This window comes from Oryctolagus cuniculus, chromosome 18 (genome assembly GCF_964237555.1).
Source record: "Oryctolagus cuniculus chromosome 18, mOryCun1.1, whole genome shotgun sequence".
Classification (NCBI taxonomy): Eukaryota; Metazoa; Chordata; class Mammalia; order Lagomorpha; family Leporidae; genus Oryctolagus; species Oryctolagus cuniculus.
This window is the reverse complement of record NC_091449.1, coordinates 23,303,607-23,326,390: the sequence shown is the minus strand read 5'-3', so window position 1 is coordinate 23,326,390 and position 22,784 is coordinate 23,303,607. Positions and strand designations below refer to the sequence as shown.

Here is a 22,784-nt window from a genome sequence, read left to right as displayed (position 1 = left end):
TCCTTGGGCCCCTGCACCCATGTGGGAGACCAGGAAGAAGCTCCTGGCTCCTGGCTTCAGATAGGCGCAGCTCTGGCTGTTGTGGCCATCTGGGGAGTGAACCAGTAGATGGAAAACCTCTTTCTTACTACCTCTCTCTGAAACTCTTTCAAATAAATAAAATAAATCTTTAAAAAATACTGAGGAATAAAATATTGGCAAACTAATTCATCATCAAAAATATTATATATTGTTACAAAATGGGAGTTATCCCACGGATGCAAGGCTAGTGTAACATACTGAAAATAATCAATTTGATACACCATATTAAAAGAATTGAAGATCATCTCAATAGATATCAAAATGCATTTGACAAAGATCAACATCACTTCATGGTAAAAATAAAAACTTTCAACAAAACAGAAGCTAACTTCCTCAACATGATAAAGTCCACTTCTGAAAGACTCACTGCAATGAGAGAAAATAGAAATATTTTGCTCTAGGACTGGGGTCCACCAGGATGAAGCATGCTCTTGTGGTTCCTGCGCAGTGCTGGAAACACCGGCAAGAGCAACCTGATGAGAGAAAGAAGCTGCAGGCACAGCAGTCGGAAAGGAGGAGGTAAAATTACTTCTCCTCGCAACTGACATGAATCCACATGTAGGAAATTCTAAAGATTCCATACAAGCACTAACGTATGGATTCAGTAAAGTTACAGCATACAAAATACACTGAAAAAAGTCAACTGCATGTCTATATACATTTCAAATAGCAACCTATCTGAAGAAGAAATCATATAATAGCATTAAGAATAAAGTATTTAGGAATGAATTTAACCAAGGAAGCAAAACATCTACACACTGAAACTATGATACATTAATAAGAGAAATTCAAGAAGATAAAAATAAACGAAAATATATTCCATGTTTGTAGTCTGGAAGAATTAATATTGCTAAAATGTTCATACTACCCACAGTGATATACACATTCAATGAAATCACTATCAAATTGCAATGGTATTTTTCACAGAAATAGAGAAAGATTCTGAAATTCATACAGAACCACAAAAGACCTCTAATAGCTAAACAACCATGAGAAAGAAAAAACAAGCCTGGAGACACCACACTTCCTAATTTCAAGTTATGTTACAAAGCTGTGGCAGTCAAAAGTATTGGTTCTGGCATGAAAATGGACTCATACAGACCAACAGAACAGAACAGGGACCCCAGAAATAAACCAAGTATATACCGGCAGTAAATTTTTGAAAAGCCCAATCAAGATGGTACAACAGGGAAAGGATCGTCTCTTCAATAAATGGCTTTGGCAAGCTGGATATCTATGTGCAAAAGGGTTAATTTAGACCTGTATGTTATCTACACCCCAAAATTGGCTCAAAAATGGATTAAAGACCTAAATATGTGGCCTGAAACTACAAAACTGCTAGAAGAAAACTCAGGGGGGGAATCTCCTTGACTTTGGCCTTGTCAATCATTAGTTGGATATCCTCTCAAAAGCTGGGTAACACAAATAAAGAAGGGCTACTTCTTTCTCTTTTTCTCTCTTTCTCTGTAATCCTGCCTTCCAAATAAGTAAATTTAAATAAAAAAAAAACAACAACAACAAGAAAAATGAGGGGCCCACGCTGTGTCATAGCAGGTAAAGCTGCCAGCTGCATCCAATATAGGTACTGGTTCAAATCCCTGCTACTCCACTTCTGATCCAGCTTCCTGCTAATGCACCTGAGAAAGCAGTGAGGGATGGCCTCCTGCAGCTGCATGGGAGACCTGGAAAGAAGCTCCTGGCTCCTGGCTTTGGCCTGGTCCAGCTCCAGCCATTTATGTCATTTGGGGAGTGAACCAGCAGAAGGAAGATCTCACTCTCTATCTGTAACTCTGCCTTTCAAATAAATAAATCTCTCTCTCTCTCTCTCTCTTTTTTTTTTTGACAGGCAGAGTGGACAGTGAGACAGAGACAGTGAGAAAGGTCTTCCTTTGCCGTTGGTTCACACTCCAATGGCCGCTGCACCGCACTGATCCGATGGCAGGAGCCAGGTACTTATCCTGGTCTCCCATGGGGTGCAGGACCCAAGCACTTGGGCCATCCTCCACTGCACTCCCTGGCCACAGCAGAGAGCTGGCCTGGAAGAGGGGCAACTGGGACAGAATCCGGCGCCCCGACCGGGACTAGAACCCGGTGTGCCGGCGCCGCTAGGCGGAGGATTAGCCTATTGAGCCGCGGCGCCGGCCTCAAATAAATCTTAAAAAAAAAAAAAAAAGGAATCTGGGTATATGTTTCTCAAATAAAGTTTATAGAGAACAAAATTAAAAGGCTTCTAAACAAAGGTCAGGGTCAGATATTTGTATTGGGTGGTGGGTTCGTGGATAATTATTATTAATTATTATGAATTATCAACGAGTAGATAAATTATAAATAAATAATCAATGAGTCAAAAACACAGTCATGAGAGTTTGTCACGAACGAAGGTTAATGGAGAATCCAATTCATTCAAATCAATTAAGCATTTATATTGAGAGTTTTTTGTTTTTGTTTTTGTTTTTTGCTTACCAATCAAAAAGGCAAAAGCGAGCCGTCCGACATGCACCGTGTCTGCCAGAGTGTGGGAAACGGGGCTCCCGCAGCTGCGTCAGCACCGCAGGCAGGTCCAGCGGCTTCCCTGGGGACGGCCAGAGGGGTCCCGGGCTTTCCCTCTGCCAGCAGCAGGCGCTGAGCCGGGGGCGGGAGGGGGGTCGCACACAAGTACATCCAGGAGCTACGAGAAAGCAGCAGTTGGATACAAGGCCCTTATCTCTGAGGGTCTGTGGTGGAATGAGAAGGCCATGCCAAGATGGCCGCTGGCAAGAGAGCGTCAGTTACTAGGAATGGCTTCCGACACCCCCTGGGAAACCACCCAGCAATGGAGCCTGCCTGGCAACGGGCTGTGATTGGATGGCTGTGGAAACCACCTGGCAACGGAGCCTGCCTGGCAACGGGTTGTGATTGGATGGCTTTGGAAACCACCTGGCAACGGAGCCTGCCTGGCAACGGGCTGTGATTGGTTAGGGCAAAGACCGCCCCTTGACCGGATTGGCTGCCTTGGCTATTTAAGCTGCTGTACCAACTGCAGGCAGCTCGCCTCTGGCGCGCTTTCAGGTGACTCCCGGGGTCTGTGTGGTGACTCCACACCTTTTGCCCCCATCGCACTCCTCCTCTCAACGAATCCACAGTAACAAGGGTCGACTCCACAGAGCTCCCTGCCCTACTCGGCCTGACCATGCACGTGGACTGAGACACCAAGCCAGGCCAGGCTAGGCCAGATGCAGGATTTGTGCCACTGTAAGAGACTGAGAGCCCTGAAATTCTTACTGGGTTTGGGAAGGTTCCACATACAAGAGATTATCTTCATTCATCCCTTCCATAGGCTACCAGAAGCAATCCCGACACCCAGTGGATCACCAGCCCAGCCCACAACTCAGAGGTGGGTGGGCTGACATCTGTAGGCTTCGAGAATCATGGCCTTGCACCGGCCCACGGGGCCCCTCCCTGCCGCGGCACTGCGGCTGGCTCTTGCTGTGCAGCCTGGACTTAAAGTACAATAACGTTTGAAGGCTTACGTGGTGCAGTGTCTTGTTTCTAATAAGGCAGACTTTGTCTTTACCTTATTAGAGAGTTATAGATCTGCGTTTAAAACATGCTGTGTGATGATAGGTGTAAAAGAAATTCTTCAAAAGATTTTTTAAAAAGTTAAAAAGAGAAAGGTCATGAGATGGGGACCCCAGCTGCAGTCAGAGTGAAGGGCGGGGGGGAGGAGAGAATTAAGGGGAGAGCTTCCAGTGGATCAAAACGATTCCACCTACCTTAGGGTTCCAGACGGAAGCCTGGGGACACGGACAGCAATATGACCTCGTATGACCTCCGTATGCGGATATGGCGAGAAGGCAGCCACTCCCAATCCAAGGAGAGAGCTCACGGGAAATCAACCCTGCCCGCAACTTGATATTGAGTTTCGAGTCTCCAAAGCTGTGAGAAAACAACTTTCTGTTAGTTAAGCCCTCCACTCTGGTATTTTGTTCTGTGTTCCCCCTACTCACTGACTGATGTAAACTGTAGCCATTTTTACACCTAATCCCACAGAAATAGATGGCTTTGGAGTTAAACGGCTGAATGTGTTAGGGAAAGAGAAGAGAGCGCCACCAAACCACCACCGTCCCACACAGGGTGACTGTGGAGCACCCAGAGCCCTGTCTCCTGGAGCAGGAACAGCAGAGCCTTCACGGTAATGGAAAGAAAACAGATTTAGCTAAACAATCCAGTCTGTCACAGAGCAGATAATAACAATAACAATAACAATAACAAGCCTCTCAGGAATGGGAGGGATCAAATACCTGCAGTCGATCACACCGAACTGCAAAAGCAAGGTTTATTCGGGAGTACAAGCTGCGACAGGGACCCCATCCAACCAGCCAGCCCAGCGGAGGCAGGAGTGAGGCCCCGTCTTTGGGAGAGAAAAATGGCTACATCAGCAGGAAAAAAGTTACATACAGCACAGAAGCTCTGGGTGCAGGGAGTTGAGTTACGGGGGGCTTACAGCAGGGAAGCTCTGGGCGCAGGGAGTTACTTTGTTTAGTAATCTCTGCTGTGCTGTCCTTGGTCTTCAGAGCTGGCTGTCCCTGGTAAGCTTTGCTATCTCCGGAATGCCTGAATGCCTGCTTTTACAAGGACCCAGGTCTGCTATGGGAAATGGAGGCTGCTTTTTTGTTTTGTTTTGTTTTAAAATGGAGTCATTTTGGCTCTTCAGTGTCAACTGGTATGTTCAGTTTTCCAACATAAATATTTGTGAAAATACAAGGCATGCAAAGAAACACGGGAGATATGAGTCACACACTGGGAAAAGAAGAGGAACAAAAGATACTGCCTGTGACAGTGACTGTAAGTCCGATTCATCAGGGGAAACAATACTTCAAAGTAGCAATTACTAGTATGTTCACAGAGCTAAAAGTCACCATGGTTAAAATGTAAGGGAACAGGTATTGGCAGTGTTGCATCAAATAGAAATTATCAGCAGAGACAGAAACTTCAAAAAGGACAAAATGAAATTCTGGAGTTGAAAAGCACACTTAATGAAATAAAAAATTGACTACACGTTCTCAATAGTAGACTTGAACTGGGAGAAGGAACAAGCAAATTTGAGGATAGATCAATTGAGATTATGAATGCCAAAGAACAAACAGTGAAGTTTATGAGGGAGATAAACAGAGCCTTGGAAACATGTGAGAGACCATACACACTGTCGAGGAGATGAACTTGAGAAGGTGAAGTTATCACGTTCCCTGCCTTTTGTCTCCGTATCTCTATGGTAACTGGTGTCATGGTAACCGGCAGGTCCATCCGCCTGGCAGGCTGCCCACCATCTGTTATGTAATGGTTTGGCTCTGGGCCACTACTGTCTATAAACCCACATAAGCAGCTGGGCGGCATGGCTAGATGTGGCTGTGCGGCTGTGTGTCGGTGTCTGTGTGTGTGTCTGGACACAAAGGTGGCTATCTCCTGTGGGCTCACCGCAGTTGGGGGCAAGTGGCTGTCCCTTGTGATTTTCTCACCACCACTGTGAGTAAAGGAGATACAAATGGACAAATGGCTCCGAGTTCTTCTCTGCCCTGTTGGAATCTGGATCTGCTTGTACTGGGTCCCAAGCCCCAGGCATACACATGTAATGATAGTACTGAGAAAGGAGAGATAAAAGAACAAGAATTTAAAAAAATTATAAAGGCTAAAAACTTTCCAAGCTGGTGCTGTGGTATAGCAGGTGAGGCCACTGCCTGGGGTGCCAGTATCCCATATGGGTACCAGTTCTAGTCCCAGCTGCTCCACTTCCAATCCAGTTCTCTGCTATGGCCTGGGAAAGCAGTGGAATATGGCCCAGGTCCTTGCACCTTTGTGGGGTACCCGGAGGAAGCTCCTGTCTCCTGGCTTTGGATCAGCGCAGCTCTGCCCATTGCAGCCATTTGGGGAGTGAACCAGCGGATGGAAGACCTCTCTGCCTCTCTGTAAATCTGCCTTTCAAATAAATAAATAAATAAATAAATCTTAAAAAAAATCTTTCCAAATATGTTGAAAACCAATACATACAGAAAGCTCAATGAAATCCATGCAGGATTAAGTTCAAAGGGATCCACAGAGGCATCATAGTTTAAAAAAAAAAAAAGCTGAAAATCAAAGACATGAGCACATTTGGAAAGTAAGAGAAGAATGATGCATTTACCAGGAAAACTGCCCTAAGATCTACAGCTGACATCTCAACAGACACAATGCAGGTCACAAAACGGTTAGGATAATGTATTCAAAATGCTCAAAGCACGAAAGAACCCATCAACCAAGCAGTAGTCCTAACTGTATATACCTTATGCTACATCTATAATGCAGTAAAGCTTTATTTCAGCAATAAAGGCAGCAGTGGGCATTTAGCTTGGCAGTGGGATTTAGCCCGTGCCCATGTTCCACGTCTGAGCACTTGAATTTGATTCCCAGTTTCAGCTCCAGACTCCAGGTTCCTGCAAATGCAGATCCTGCACATCAGTAGTGATGGCTCAAGTACTTGGATCGCTGCCACCCACTGGGAAGACCTGGATTGAGTTTCCGGCTCCCGGCTTCAGCCCCAGCCTAGCCTCGGCTATTGCGGACTTCTGGAGAGTGAACCAGTGAGAGAAGTGTTTCTCCCTCTCCCTCTCCCTCTCCCTCTCCCTCTCCCTCTCCCCCTCCCTCTCTCCCTCTCTCCTTCCCCTTCTCATTCCCTCCCTCTCTCTTTCCCCACCTCTGAAATAAATTAAGTTAAAGACCTGCCACGTTTAAACAACAACAACAAAAAACCCGAGATGTGTTGTTGATGACCTGCCTTACGAGGAACACTAGCAGTAATTCTTCAGGCTGAAACCACATGACTCCAGGCTGTATTCAAGTCCCCACGGGAAGACAAAGAGCGCAGGAAAGATAGAGAGATCCTACCCACTGGTTTACTTCCCAAATGCTCAGAACAGACAGAGCTGGGCCAGGCCAACAATGGGCGCCCAGAAATCAATCCAGGACTCCCCCATGGGTGCCAGGGCCCCAAGAACTTGAGCCATCACCTGCTGCCTCCCAGGGTGCACATAAGCAGGAAGCTGGAATAGGAGTGGAGCAAGGATTTGAACCCAGGCACTTCCATATGGGATGCGAGTTTGCTATTAAGAGTCTCAAGCAGCATCTTAATAGCAATGCCAAACACATGGCCCTGGATTTTGGTAAGAGTGCTAAGACTGTTCAATGGGGAAAAATCTTTTCAACAAATAGTTCTGGGACAACTAACAGTCACAGGAAAAAGAATGAAGTTTGATTCGTATCTTGCACCATTTATAAAAATTCATTCAAAGTAGATCAATGATCTAAATGTGAGAGTTAAAACTGTAAAACTCGTAGAAGAAAATGTAAGAGTAAACCTTCATGACTTTGGAGTGGGCAAAATATTCTCAGGTATGACAACAAAGCACAAATAAAAGAAAAAATAGACAGACTGTATCAGAATGAAAAACTTTCTAACTTCAAAGGCTATCATAAAGAAATTGAAAGGTGGGGCTGGCATTGTGGCACAGTGGGTGTGATGCAGGCATCCCATATGGACACCAGTTCAAGTCCTGGCTTCTTCACTTCTGATCCAGCTCCCTGTTCATGGCCTGGGAAAAGCAGAAGAGGATGGACCAAGTGTTTGGGCCCCTGATACCCATATGGGAGACCCTGATGGAGTTCCTCTCTTCTGGCTTTGGCCTGGCCCAGCCCTGGCTGTCGTGGGCATTTGGAGAGTGAACCAGTAGATGGAAGATCTGCCTCCCTCTCTTGGTCACTGTGCCTTTCAAATAAATAAGCAAACCCTTTTTAAATAGACAAAAGATTTGAATCAGTATTTCTCCAAAGACATACAAATGGCCAATTAGCACACAAAAAGATGTTGGGCAGCATTAATCATCAGGGAAATTCAAATAAAAACCAGAATGATATACTATTTCACCCTCACTATGATGGCTAGAATCAAAAGCCAAATAGGGACCACATTGTAGCTTAGTGGGTTAAACTGTTGCCTGCAATGCTGGCATTCCATAAGGGTACCAGTTTGAGTCCCAGTTGCTCCACCTCCAATCCAGCTCCCTGCTAATGCGCCTTGGAAGGCAGCAGATGGTGACCCTAGTCCTCGGCCCCTGACACCCCATGGGAGACCCAGATGAATCTCTTGGCTCTTGGTGTCAACCTGGCCCATCCCTGGTTGTTGTGGCCATCTGGGGAGTGAACCAACAGCAGCTCTGTCTTTCCTTCTCTCTCTGTAACTCTGCCTTTCAGATAAATAAATATTTTTTAAAAGCCAAATAACAGCAAGTGTTGGTGAGAACATGCAGAAATTAGAACCTTCAGCATTGTTGGTGGGAATGCGAAATGGTGCAGCAACTTAGGAAAGCAGTCTTTTAGTTCCTCAAACTCTTAAATACAAAGCTACCATACAACCCAGCAATTGGCTCAAGGCACATCCCCAAGAGAACTGAAAGTCTATCCACATCAAAACTCACACCTGAGTGTGGCGTTATTCAGAAGGGCCAAAAAGTGGAAAGAACCCACTTGCCCATCGGCTGATGAATGGATAAACAAACGTGGTGTATGCAAGTAATGGAATATTATTTGGTCATAAAAACATGCATGCTAAACATGGATGAACTTTGAAAGCATTATGCTAAGTGTTACATGATTCCATTCATGTGAATTGTCCACATAAGCAAAGTCATAGAGGCAGAAAGTAGATTGGGACTGCCTGGGGCTTGGGAATTGGAGAGGAGCAGCTGGTAATGGAATATTAAATCTCTAAATATAAAAGTAAAATATATAAAATATAAATATATAAATATAGCCTAAATATTTCATATAAATATATAAATAAAAATATAAATCTCTAAATATAGAAATCTCTAAATCTTGCCCTGGTGATGGTTTTATATATGCATGACTCTGATACAAACCACCAAATTGTATTCTTTAAGTGTGGAAGTGATATTGTTATAGGAACGATACCACAAAGCTATAAAAAGGAAAACAAAAAATTTAACAATAAAAATGGGGCACAAATACAGATCTAAAATATTAAAAGAACAGCAAAGGACAAACAAACCTTTCCAGGAAGAAAACTGCAGATCCAAATGGTCTTACTGGTGCGTTCTATCAAATATAAAAGACAGACATTTCATCAGTGTGACGCATACTCTTTGAGGTCATGGAGAAGGTAATTTTTCCTAACTCATTCTAGGTGACCACCAAAATCCTAATGCCAAGAAAAGAATACAACTACCAGAAATAAAAGGTGAATTTAGCAAGGTACCAGCGTAAATACATCTACATATATATTTATGATATATATATATGTGTGTGTACACACACATGCACACAAGTATTGTATACACGAGTACTAAAAATATATCCATGCATGAGAGAGCTTCAAAAAGTTCATCATCCGAGTCCCTGGCTTCACATCCTGGCTCCACGTTTGAGCCCAACTTCCTGTTGATGCACATCTTGGGAGGCAGCAGGGACTTGGGTCCCTGTCACCCACATGGGAAACCTGATTGAATTCTGGGCTTCCGGCTTGGCCTGGTCCAACTCTGGCTGCCATGAGCATTTGGAGAGTGAACCAGCAGAGAGAGGATGTCTGTCAGGGGCTGGGGCAGTGGCACAGCGGGTTAAAGCCCTGGCCTGAAGTGCTGGCATTGCATACGGGTGCTGGTTCTAGTCCCAGCTGTTTCTCTTCTGATCTAGCTCTCTGCTATGGCCTGGGAAAGCAGTAGAAGATGGTCCAAGTCCTTGGGCCCCTGCACCCATGTGGAGACCTGGAAGAAGCTCCTGGCTCCTGGCTTCGGATTGGCACAGCTCCGGCCATTGTGGCCATTTGGGAGTGAATCAGTGGATGGAAAATCTCTCTGTCTCTACCTCTCCCTGTAACTCTGTCTTTCAAAATAAATAAAATAAATATATAATAAAATAAATTCAAAATAAATAAAATAAGATAAATCTTGAAAAAAAAAGATGTCTGTCTCACCTTGTCTCCTTTTCAAACAAATAACTTTTTAAAAGGATGAAAAGTTCACAAAAAATGTGTATTCTGAACAAAACATATATGGATTTCAAAAAATTTTTGTGCCAAATTCAACTTATTTTAATTTTTCTGTGAAATTTTGAAGTGCCCTCATACATACACACACATATATATGTACTTTCTGTGTATTACCAATGACCTACTCAACAATAAAATTTAAAACCACTTAAAGAACATTTCCAAATCCCATAAAATATGAGAGGATAAACTAGCACAAAGTTGACCAAGACTCCACACAGAAAATCATAAAAGCAAGAGCGAACTTCCTCCCTTAAGGGCCGGATAATAAATAACACAGGCCTTGGAGGTCACACTGCACTGATCTCTCAACATATTCTTTGGATTCCTGTTGGTTTTTTTAAACTTTCTTTACAACCCTTTAAACATACTAATCTCCTTTTTCATTTATTGACCTTACAAAATCAGGCTAAGTTCCAAATGGCTCATGGGTTACATAATTTGCTATTACTGCAAAGTGCCGCTGAGAGAAAAGGTAAAAGACCCAGCTGTATGGAGATGTGTGAGATACACCCCATGTGGTGCGCGGAAGAAGCTAATATTGGCAAAACATCAATTTGGGCCAGGACACTAAAATCCAGCCAACAAAAATTGTCACCAGAGACATCGGTGCCCTTGGTGACACCAGGGTTTTAAGCCAGGTGGATCCTGCACCCCGCGGATGTGCCATCTCCTGTCGTTACACAGGTGACAGGTGGTTGGCTGTATGGGTCAGCTTGAAGAGAAACAGCCTGTGGGTTGGGCTGACAACCCAGTTGTGGCCCATGGTCTGCTTAGCAGCCGAGCCAAACACGGCCTCCCAGCAGGCAGTGCCTGTGCCCACTACAGGGGTGCCTGGTGCACAGTATCCCGAAGACCATAGAAAGCATCAATTCACGACGCGTCCATGACACAGGGAGACACCGTGGCTCAAACGGTTATATTCGGGGGCTCTGGAGTCTGAGCGCCTGGGACAAGAAGTCCTTTTAGGGCCACTACCAGCTGTCAGGCCGGGGGAAGGGTTCTAAGGCTCACACGCCTTTTTAAAAACCAAACTTGCAGCGAGCAGTGAAGAGAACCCGCCTGCCAGCCCGGGATGTGGTCAGCAGCCCCTCTCCCCTGCCCCACCCCCTTCCCGTAGTCCAGCTCCTCTCCCGGGAGAATCAAGGTTGCTCCCGCCTCTCTGCCTTCGGGTAGGGTCTTCGTGACAAGGGCTGGCCGACTCACAGGCAGAGGTGATAGACGCTCCTGCCCCCGGGGGCCGGTGCTGGGCGAGCCCCTGCAGACCTGGTCGGTCGCCACCTACGGCGGGGGCCCGCTCGGTGCCAAACGCCCGCCACCAAGCGAGAGCAGGCGCGAGGCGCGCGAGGCCAGCAGGGGTTGGGCCGTTGGACCTCGCCCTTGGGCCTCCGTTGCGATGTCTTCGCGCCCTTGGCTCACGCACCCTTCCCTCACCCGCCTGGGGCTGAGCGCTATGCCTCGCCTCCGAGTTGGCAGCCAGGACACCGCTCTGAGGTTCCGGACTCCGCGCCAAGGGACCCCACGGCGCACGCAGCTGCTGTCCACGGGCAACGGCCTCGGCGAGCTTCATACCCGCCTCCCGGGGCCACCGCGCTCCAGGTCCCCCTGACTGGCCATGCCCACCCGGCAGCTGCTGCACCGCTCCCTGGCCTGTCTTCCACCGGGGTTTCTGTCTCGCTGCTTAGCTTATGCGATCCAGGAGGCTCCAAGCTCCTCAGTGTTGGGCAGGACTCTCAGATAGAGCCAGCACTGGGCACTGGGAACTCCAAGAGGCTCGGCCATTCCGGACAGCTAAGATCTGTCATCCAGGGTGCAACCTGACCCTCCTCCATCACCACCCCGGCGAGAAAGAAGTTCCCCCCATGAGCTCCGTTCCATCCAGAGAACCTAGATGCCGGCCCCAAGAAGACTGAGCGAGCCCTGGGGAGGAGGAAGGGACAGCCGAAGATGGAGGACGGCCAAATAGTGACCCAAGTGTAGAAGCGCCCATCACATGCAGGCAATGGAGTGTGCCATCAGCATCGTGCGGGGAAGCGACCCGATGCTTTTTCCTTGCTCTGGGGGCCTGGGCCTCTGCAGGAAACCTGCATTCCTTCCAACCACCCGGGAGCCACCGGGAGTAAGAAGGCGAAGTTTTCCCCTGTGAGCTCAGGCGTCAGAAGTCGTGCCTTCCCCAGCTCATGGAGCCGGCCCTGCTGGGGGGCTCCTGCCTCTTGTTGTTGTTGTTGTTGTTTTTGACAGGCAGAGTTAGATAGTGAGAGAGAGAGAGAGAAAGGTCTTCCTTCCGTTGGTTCACCCCCAAAGTGGCCGCTGTGGCAGGCGCGCTGCGCTGATCCGAAGCCAGGAGCCAGGTGCTTCTCCTGGTCTCCCATGGGGTGCAGGGCCCAAGCACTTGAGCCATCCTCCACTGCACTCCTGGGCCACAGCAGAGAACTGGACTGGAAGAGGAGCAACCAGGACAGAATCCAGTGCCCCAACTGGTACTAGAACCCAGGGTGCCGGTGCCACAGGCGGAGGATTAGCCTAGTGAGCCGCGGCACCAGCCGGCTCCTGCCTCTTTAGGAGAGTGGTGCAGGGACTTTGGGATCCAGCCACAATGGGTTCAGAAAGTTTAGCCAAGGAAAAGTTCCTGAAGGCCATTGGCCTGGTTCTCCAACCCCACTGAAGACAGAGGAGAGGAAGGGAGGAAGGCTACAGATGTGCTGTCAAACAAAATCTCCACCCACTCCTGCCAGATGCGGGCTCTGTTAACAAAATTCCTCTGCCCTTGTACCAACCCCACGCCATATGCTGATCCTGAAATGATGGGATGAGACACTCAATCCTTATTTTTTTTTTCTTTTTGTTGTTCTGGCCATTTCTTTCTTGAAGTTCAGTATTTTTTTTTAAGAATTCCACTTTCAAGTGGAAATAGAGCCCATTTCAATTCTGGTCTTTTCGCTATAAGTCTTTACTCTGATCTTCAAAGTATCTTACTGTCAGGAGAAATTAAAACTCGGATGTGTTCTGATGGACAACCGAAGACCAGAGGAGAAAGCAGCTGTTTCCGTTTTCTCCAAGTCTACCACCCGCAGGACTGAGTCCTCCACCCCTATGGATATGGAGTCCCTCTCTTTTCCTTACAGATTCCTTGAGTCGCTGCCACAAATTCCCGTCTTCACCAGCGAGCTCAGCACGGCCTCTGCGGTCACTGTCACCAGTGCAGCCAGACTCTGCTGCACAGAGTCTGTGGACTCGGCCAAGTGTGATTTGGTAAGCCACATGGAAGCCAATCCCCACTCACAGGCACCCACCTTCGGGTCTCCACGGTGACCCCGTGTGAGCTTCCCCCATTCGCCAGGGCCAGGCCAGCCGGAGCAGACACCCCCTACCAAGGCCACGTCTCCACCACTCCACCTGGTTTTATGCTCAGCAGCCCCAGCCAATTTTTAAAATATATTTTAAAAGATTTACTCATTTGAAAGTCGAAGTTACACTAAGAAAGGGAGAGACAGAGCGAATGCGTGAGCTTCCATCCTCTGGTTCATTCCCCAGATGGCTGCAATGGCCCTAAGGCTGGGCCATACTGAGGCCAGGAGCCAAGAGCTTCTTCTAGGTCTCCCACATGGGTGGCAGGGGCCCAAGCTCCTGGGCCATCTTCTGTTGCTTTTCCCAAGTACATCAGCAGGGAGCTGGATGGGAAGTGGAGTAACGGGGACTCTGCCGTTGTCCATGTGGGATGCTGGCATCGTCGTCCCAGGAGGCAGCTTTATGTGCTACACCACAACACCAGCCCCTTCGTATTCTTTAACTCCTTATCCTCTTTGGGCCTACACTAGTACGTTATTGTTTTCAACAATAAGGAATGCAAGTGGCTTCTTGGTACCCCACTACCTTTCCCCAAACCTCTCCCGTCCATCCCAGAAAATCCTCGGAAGATGGCTTCTACTTCACCCTCAGGCATGAGCTCTCTGAAGGCGTCTGCTCTGAGCCTGGAACTTCTGACCTGGAACACGTGCGGCCTCCTCTCAGCTGGTCCTCAGAATAAAGCACAGATCCCACGTCTGTTAGATACAGCGAGGCGTAATTGGTGGTGGCCATATTGGTCCTGTGGTTGTTTGCGGAGAGGCTACTCTTCCCCTCCCTCGTCCTTCTGCGTCTGCCTGCAGGACGATGAGCCCCTCATGCCAGCACCTGAAAGGGTAGGCACGTGTCAGATGGAATGTCAGGGGCTGTGGCCAGGCCCCTTATTGTAGATAAGGGAAAACCAGGAAGCTTAGGCTAAATTAAAAACAAAAATTAAAGAATGAAAACTCATCGTGGAAGAAAAGAGACAGAAAGTGAAGTCACTTGCCCCCAACCATTCAGCTTTTCCCACGAAAAGGTCATGCTGCTTAGGGCTCAGCCTAGTACTGCCGGATTTTAAAAGTGAACCAGGAGGTCGTGGGCTGTTCAAAGACGGGTGCATCCCGGCCACCGCACCGTTTTGTGACAAGAAGAAAGCAGGGGTTCCAGCCCCAGCCGCATCAGCCCCTAATGCATCTGCCCCAAGTCGCGGGCGACTTCCGCCCCAGCCAATTTTAAAACCTCCCTTTGAGCCAGGATCCACCCCTCGGCTGAAATCCTGGGGTCCTGATGGACAGCAACGGAGAGCTACTCCGCCCAGTGTCCTGTTTTCTGGCCCACCTGCCACAGATTCCACAGTCGCCTTCACTCGAGTAGGCAGCCGCTCTTCAGACTGCGAAGTCAGGGTTGGCTTTGACTCTGATGAAACCATTGTGGATATGCCACACCCATTTCCCAGTAGGCTGGCTTCGCACCTCCCCCTAAGAGCTTTTCCAGCTCGTTCCCTTTGGGTAACCTGGCAGGCTCTGCACAGTGCCCGTACCCAGTGACAGCTTAAATGGTTCTGCAATGACTCAAAGGCGAAACCATGAGCTGGAACAGAGGGGCTGACAAAGGCGATGGCGAGAAGCTGACAGAAAACGGAAGTAGGTGACTGAAACAGGACCAGAACCATCCTGGCCACTTGGTCTAAATAAACAGATTTGACTGGCTTTGCCAAAATACAGTAAATTTAGTTTTGTTTTTTTATTTGACAGATAGAGTTAGACAGTGAGAGAGAGAGAGACAGAGAGAAAGGTCTTCCTTTTTCCGTTGGTTCACCCCCAAAATGGCTGCTACGGCCGGCGCTACGCCGATCCAAAGCCAGGAGCCAGGTGCTTCCTCCCGGTCTCCCATGCAGGGGAAGGTGCCAAGCACTTGGGCCATCCTCCACTGCCTTCCTAGGCCACAGCAGAGAGCTGGACTGGAAGAGGAGCAACCAAGACTAGAACCCAGGACCCACATGGGATGCCGGTGCCGCAGGCGGAGGATTAACCAAGTGAGCCACGGCGCCTGCCCCAGTAAATTCAATTTCTAGTGAAACTCCAGATAACATGCAGAACACTGCTCAGGCACTCATTTATCCATTAGCCAACTTACTGAGTACCGAGGATGTGCTTGGGACAATTTTAAGTGCAGCATCGATTACAGAAAGGAAAACTTCCTGCCTTAATCGTGCCCACATCCTAGTTGGAGGGGAGAGCACAAGCAAGGAACGTAATCAAAAAGTAGATTACTTCATAGATCAGCAGTAACCAGTGCCGTAGAGAACAAAGCAACTCATGGGGAATTGAGTTTGGGGATGGGGAGAAGCATGGGTTTCAGGTTTCACACTGAATGGACAGGGCAAGCCTCACTAAGGTGAGATTTAAGTGAAGTCTAGAAGGCGGCAGTTGAGTGAGCCACAGAGTTAGTCAGTGGAAGGGCAATCCAGTCACGGCAAAGGCCTGAGGAGGGCCGCTTGGTGCCCTCAGGGAATGGTCCTTGAAGCCAACGGGGATGGAATGGAGTCGAGGAGAGGAGGGGGGCTCAGAGAGAGAACAGAGCAGAGGCTGTGCAGGCTTTGAAGGAAGCCAGGAGAAAGCTGCCCCTTCCTGAGAGACGGGGATGAGCGATGGGTAGCTGGGGGCGAGCCCTGAAGCGAGGAGAGCCATCAGGAGGCTGAGGCCGTGGTCCAGAGGAGGGATCATGGCGGACTCGGCGAGAGTGATGGGGACCCTCTCTGGCTGCTACAGTTTGACTGTGTCCTCCAGATTTCATGCATTGGACACACAGTCCCCTAAGTCATGTGTTCATGGTGTCTGACAGGTGCGTCATGGAGAGGTGCATGGGCCATGAGATTCTGCCTTCTTGAACGTCTTAATTCGCTCGTGGACTGAGGGAGCCAGGGACTGAGAGAGCCGTGGGCTCTCCAGGGAGGGACTTTGCAATAACAGCAAACTCTCTCTCTGACTTGCTCCATCTCGCCGCATGATGCCTGCCACCATGACACAGGGAAAAGGTCAGTTGGTGAGCAGTCGCCAGTGCACACTCTGGGCCTGCCCAGCCTCCAGACCTGGGAGTCAGACCAACCTCTGTTCCTCATAAATGACCCAGTCTGTGGTGCCCAGCCAGAGCAACAGAATCCCTGAAGTGACCACAGTTACTAAGCACAGAATCGGGTGGATAAATAGTGTTCCTCGTCCTCAGTGAGAAAAAATTCAGGTGCATTTCCTGCCTCTCAGAGGTAGCCTGTGTTCAAGCCCCAGTTTGCACGGGGTCTTTACTGGTGCTCCTACCACCCCTGTCTCCCATACCACAGATGGCCCAAGTGCTTGGGCCCCAGCACTCACATTAGAGACCCATATGGAGTTCTAGGCTCCTGGCTTCAGCCAGACCCAGCCTTGGCCACTGGGCCATTTGGGGAGTGAATCAGCAGATGGAAGATTCTCTCTCTCTCTCTTTCTCTAACTCTGACTTTCAAATAAATAAATATTTTAAAAACAAATAGAATTAGATCACTCATCAATCCATCAGAGGACAAGGGCCCACTTGCTGGCTGCAGTCCAGGGTTGATTTCCCCCAATATGCTGCAGGATCACAGTTACTGGAACTCTTGCCCGTGGTGAATGAGATGAGCTACATATGTATGGGGGTAACAAAGGCTCTTGAACTTGAAAAATACATGAGCAATGGCAACTTTAAGGACTGTATAATTGGTTAGTTTTCTGTAACCTCCATAGAATACCTAAAGAAAACAAATGGTCAGACTTTAAAATAAATGAACTCTGAGAATGTTAGCAAAGCCAGAAAGCTCCCTTGTTTAAGGCATTCTCACCCTGCAGCAAGAGAGCAGGCTTCGCTGAAAACTAATGACGAGGTGCAGTTATAATGCAGTAGAGCTTCTGCACTCCTATTCTGCATTCAATTCACGGCCCTGGCAGGTCTGTCACACTGAAGTCAGCGCCTGATACGGAACGAGTTGCACCTTGAGATCTGGGATGTATTTCAGTGGATGCATTTGAAAATACTTGAGGGGCTGGCGCTGTGACGTAGTGGGTAAAGCTGCCAACCTGCAGTGCTGGCATCCCATATGGCCGCTGGTTCGAGTCCCGGCTGCTCCACTTCTGATCCAGCTCTCTGCTATGGCCTGGGAAAGCAGTAGAAGATGGCCCAAGTCCTTGGGCCCCTGCACCCATGTGGGAGACCCGGAAGAAGATCCTGGCTCCTGCTTTCAGATCGCCACAGCTCCGGCCATTGTGGCCAACTGGGGAGTGAACCAGTGGATGGAAGACCTCTCTCTCTCTCTCTCTCTCTCTGCCTCTCCTTCTCTATATAACTCTGACTTTCAAATAAATAAATAATTCTAAAAAAAGAAAAGAAAATATTTGCACTCCATGATACTGGGCTAACAGATGTGGTCACCACCTCCTTTTGGGAGGACAGGGGCCTCCCTTTATCTGGAGACCATCTAGAAGCCTCACCTAAGACAGAGGCTTCCCAAGATACTGAGGGTTCTTTCTGAGGACAGCTCATGCCTGCCTTACGAAGCAGAGTGGGAGAGTGTGGAAAACGGGAAGAATGTGTAGGTGAAAGAGGAGAGGAGGGAGGGAGAGAGAGGGAGAGAGAGAGAGAAGTGGGAGGGAGGCAGGAAGGGCAGGAGGGGGCGGGGAAGAGAGGGGAATGCTAGCTGCCAAGCACTGAGCAGTATAATTGGCACCACCATTGCCGGACATCCGGGTACAACAACATGGGGACCCGGCTGCTTACCGTGGCCTGATCAGGCTGAGCATCTTCATTTCCCCTTAGAATTTCCCCGTCACTCTCTGCAAAGTGCTATAAAGGAGCACGGCCCAGGTGACCCAATCTTGCTGATGCCTTCATCTCTATTAGTTTGTGCAGAGATGTTTTCCTCGACAGGAAAAGGACCGAAGCTGCCTCTCCCTGCGTCACTTTATGTCACGGTGTCATTTATTCTCCAATTCAGTGAGGACAGATCCGTGCAGGAACCATCACCGGTGCCAAACTGAAGATACAGCCAACGCAGGAGGGACCTGAGGTGCACCAGGAAGTCAGCTGGGAGATCATGAGTCATGTTTACACGTTCCCCAGATGTCCTGGGTGCTGGCATTACGCAGGTCTGTGAAGTTCCGCGGGTGAGAGTAACAGCACAGAGGACATTCCCGTTCCCCTCAGCACCTGTGAGTTTACCTTCAGCTTCAGATGAACACAGTATCTTATGCACAACAGGCTCCTCCCTCCAGTGGCTGGATCTCTGAAAAAAGACTAAAATCCATTCAAATGCAATAATAAAAAAAATGTAGTGTCATCATTCAAACAGAAAAGGACGCATATTAAAAATACAAGGCGGGGCCGGCACTGTGGTGCAGTGGGCTAAGCCGCAGCCTGCAGGGCCAGCATCCCATATGGGTGCCAGTTCTAGACCTAGCTGCTCCACTTCTGATCCAGCTCCCTACTGATGTGCCTGGGAAAACTCCAGAAGATGGCCCAAGTCCTTGGGCCCCGCACCCATGCAGGAGACGTGGAAGAAGATCCTGGCTCCTGGCTTCGGATCAGTTTAGCTCCAGTTGTTGTGGCCATTTGAGGAGTGAACAAGCGGATGGAAGATCTCTCTCTCTCTCTCTTTCTCTCTCTCTTTCTCTCTGCCTCTCTGTAACTCTTTCAAATAAGTAAATCTTTTTTTTTTTAAATATTCCTTCTTGCATGAAGAAGTCTATATTAAATCCTTCAACTGATTGGATATGGTCCACCCCAAATCATAAAGGCTAATGTGGTTTACTCAAAGACCATTGATTTCAACGTTAATCTTATCCGAAAAATGCCTTTGCAGAAGCAGCCAAAATATTATCTGGCCAATTACAAAATCAACATGAAGGGAGCAGGCAGCAAGCCCTCTCCCTGTAGTTTCCAGGTTAACGGAGTTCAGAGGGAGATGAGCAGTCTACACGTGCACAGCCGCTGTACCTGGGAAAGCCTGCAGAACACAGTGGATGGACACGCGTGCAGAGCTGGGAATCAATTCCAAGGCCGAAGCCTGCTGCTACCATCAAGCAGAATCCTATTCCGTCCCCAAATGTTATTGAGCTGACAACAGGAGACAGTGTGATGTGGGCTTAATAAAAGCTGGGTTGGAAGGCAAAGTGAATCTTACATTTGCCTGAATTCGGCTTTACTGCTACATAAACAAAAAGAACAACGCCGTAAAAGCTCCAGGCAATTCAGAGAAATGTTACTGGAAAAGTAATCAAGAAGAGTAAAAATCCTGTAATGCATGGTAGGACAGAAAGATACATGTCTTTTAAATTTAGGTAATAGTTGTTTAATTAGCCTGATTGTATTTATTTTCTTTTTCAAAGAAAATCTTTTTTTTAATATTTTTCATTTATTCATTTGAGAGGTAGAGTTACAGAGAGAGGGAGAGACAGAGAAAGGGCTTCCATCTGCTGGTTCACTCCCCAGATGGCCGCAATGGCTGGAGCTGAACTGATCCAAAGCCAGGAGCCAGGAGCTTCTTCCGGGTCTCCCACATGGGTGCAGGGGCCCAAGGAGTTGGGCCATCTTCTACTGCTTTCCCAGGCCATAGCAGAGAGCTGGATCAGAAGTGGAGCAGCCAGGATTCAAACAGGTGTCCATATGAGATGCCAGCGCCAGCCCCTCAAGAAAAATCTTAAGACTACACAACACTATAGCCTATAATTGTATTTTTATTTTTTAAAGATTTATTTATTTACTTGAAAGTCAGAATTATACAGAGAGCAAAGGAGAGGCAGAGAGAGAGAGAGAGAGAGAGAGAAAGGTCTTCCATCCGCTGGTTCACTCCCCAGTTGGCCACAATGGCCAGAGCCACGCTGATCTGAAGCCAGGAGCCAGGAGCTTCTTCCAGGTCTCCCACGTGGGTGCAGGGGCCCAAGGACTTGGGCCATCTTCCTCTGCTTTCCCTAGCAGTGAGCTGGATTGGAAGTGGAGCAGCCGGGACTAGAACCGGCGTCCATATGGGATGCCGGCACTTCAGGCTAGGGCGTTAACCCGCTACGCCACAGCGTCGGCCCCTAGCCTATAATTTTAATATCTAATAAAAATTAAATCGCTTTATCAGAGGGCGGCTACATTTCCCTCACATGTTTAGTCTATTATTAGCAATACCAGGTTACTTTACGCCTATTAATATTTTATTGAATAATATAAGTTATTTTGAATAGCTACCATATTTTCACGTTAACGTCAGGACACATTTTAGTACCTATTACAGGATTTTTCGTTATCTCCCAGCTCCGGGTTCCACGGCCAGCGCTACCGGCGCTCCTGCGCCTGCGCACTCCCAGTCCCCGGGGCGCCGGGTGGGCAGTCCTTGCGCGGCCGTTTTACGCCTCTGGACTACATTTCCCAAAGGCCACTGAGGCCAGGCCAATTTAGCTTGGACTACATTTCCCAGAGGCCACCGGGGACAACTAGGACCCCGGATCCCACTGCCAGTTTTTCGTTACTATAGCCGGGCAGCGAACTTAGGCTAAGGCAGTGCTTGTTCTCTGGGGAAGGGCTTTGCGGACTCCGACCAACCCCACGGGGTAACCAGGGCTTGAGTGAAGAAGACAACAATAATGGGAGGAACTGGGGGACCTCTGCGGACGTGGGCCGGCGCGGGACCCGGACCCCAACAGGCGGCGAGCGCGAGGGCAGGGAGGCTCCGTGGGCTCTGGCGGGGTCTCAGGCGCGGGGGTCGTTGCGTGCGCTCGTGCGCGTGCCCGCGAGGACTGGGTGCCCCTGCGTCCGTTAGCTGTGGAGGTGCCGCCGTGACCTAGGCCTCGGGCTCGGCTTCCAGCCGCCGCGCGGGTCCGCACCGGGCAGTGGGCCCGCGCCGGGGCGGTTACCAAGCCTTCCGGTGATGTTCTCCCGCAGGAGACGCAGAACTACGATTGCACGAGTTCTCTGTCGTGTGTGTGTGTGTTTATCCAGTCACTCCTGTATTTGAGAGAGCGAGGGAGACAGACAGGTCCCCCTTCCGCGGGCGCGCTCCCCAGATGCCCTCAACGGCCAGGTGTGGGCCAGGCCGGAGCCTGGAGCCCGCGCTGCCTCCCAGGGGTGCGCCAGCAGGGAGCCGGTCTGGGTGGCCTCGGGCTGCGGGATGCGGTGTCCCGGCACCGTGCTGACCGCTGCTGACCTTTCTGAGCCAGAGGGGTCTTCAGGGGACCTCCCCCGCGGAGACTGCGCCTCCTGCCAGGCTGGGAGCTTGGGGAAGCAGCGCCCGGCTCCCTTTCTCTCCCGTTGGTTCTGGATGTGAGGCTGTGCTGGGAATGGCCGTGCGCACGATCAGAGCTCAAGACCATGCAGCTGGCTAGGTCAGGGACGCTCACGTGATGGACTGGTGGGCGGGGAATAGGGTTAGTCCTGAGAAGGGGTACCCGTGTGAGCCCGAGATGTGCACAGTTACGGGCAGTGGTAGTCAAGAAGTGTTTAAGTTATTTAGGAATGCCATCTAGTATGAGATTTTCTAAGATATTTTGCAAGGTTCTTGTGGGCAATATTTTGGTTATTTAGTGAAGGAGAACAGGGGTTTGGCAAGTTTGTGAGCATCTTTTCCGTAGGCAAGATTCCGTCCACTTTGCATTCATTCTCTTAGTCTATAACCACCACTTAGCCAGAGTTATGTCTTCCAGAGAAGACTCTTGTTAGTGAATGAGCCTAATTATATTGATAAAGTACAATTAATGGATGTGCATATGAAATTTCTGAAGGCAGAGTTAATACAGACTTGTGAAAAAAATGAGTAACCTGAAGATAGAATAGTTATTTAGGGATGCATTCTCTACCTCTTTCTTGCTAGCTTGTGACTAGGGTTCTGTTTTGTGTCTAGAATAGATTCACGCTAACCACTTATGTTAGGAAGCAAAAGACTCTTAATTCTTAGTTTAAAAAGGAGGCTGTGGACTTCATACCATGCGCATGCGTGCTCCAGGAAGAGAAGAGCACGCCCTGAGCCTCCTGTAGTCTGAAAAAGACCCTCGAGGCTGGCGTGGCTCAGCAGGCTAGGCCACCACTTGCGATGCTGACGTCCTGTGTTGGAGTACCTGCTGCACCTGCAAAAGTAGCAGAAGATGGTCCGAGTGCTTGGGCCCCTGCCATCTGTATGGGAGGCCCGGATGGATGGAATTCCTGGTTCCTGGCTTTGGTCTGGCTCAGACCTGGCTGTTGCCACCATTTGAAGAGTGAACCAATAGGTGGAAGATCTCTTTCTCTCTCTGCCTCTCCCTCTCCCTCTCTCTCTCCTTCT

At 48.9% G+C, this 22,784-nt stretch overlaps 1 protein-coding gene and 1 long non-coding RNA gene across 4 annotated transcripts in view; one reads left to right on the top strand and one right to left on the bottom strand.

Annotated features, from left to right (window-relative positions):
* Positions 1-11,500, bottom strand: part of LOC108175422 (b(0,+)-type amino acid transporter 1) — a 37,020-nt gene extending 25,520 nt beyond the window's left edge. For 2 of the 3 annotated variants that reach the window (XM_070063273.1, XM_070063275.1), the window contains exons 1-4: positions 11,360-11,500; positions 9,158-9,204; positions 3,834-3,996; positions 2,545-2,749 (exon numbers count right to left, since the gene is read on the bottom strand). The gene's annotated coding sequence lies outside the window, so the exon portion shown is untranslated. The remainder of the gene's footprint in view (positions 1-2,544; positions 2,750-3,833; positions 3,997-9,157; positions 9,205-11,359) is intronic. The other variant, XM_070063274.1, reaches the window with a different exon arrangement.
* A 196-nt stretch (positions 11,501-11,696) lies between these two features.
* On the top strand, positions 11,697-21,439 carry LOC127486212 (uncharacterized). The gene is made up of 2 exons (XR_007912962.2): positions 11,697-13,405; positions 18,483-21,439. It is a non-coding gene; the product is annotated as an uncharacterized lncRNA (long non-coding RNA).
* Positions 21,440-22,784: the final 1,345 nt, after the last annotated feature.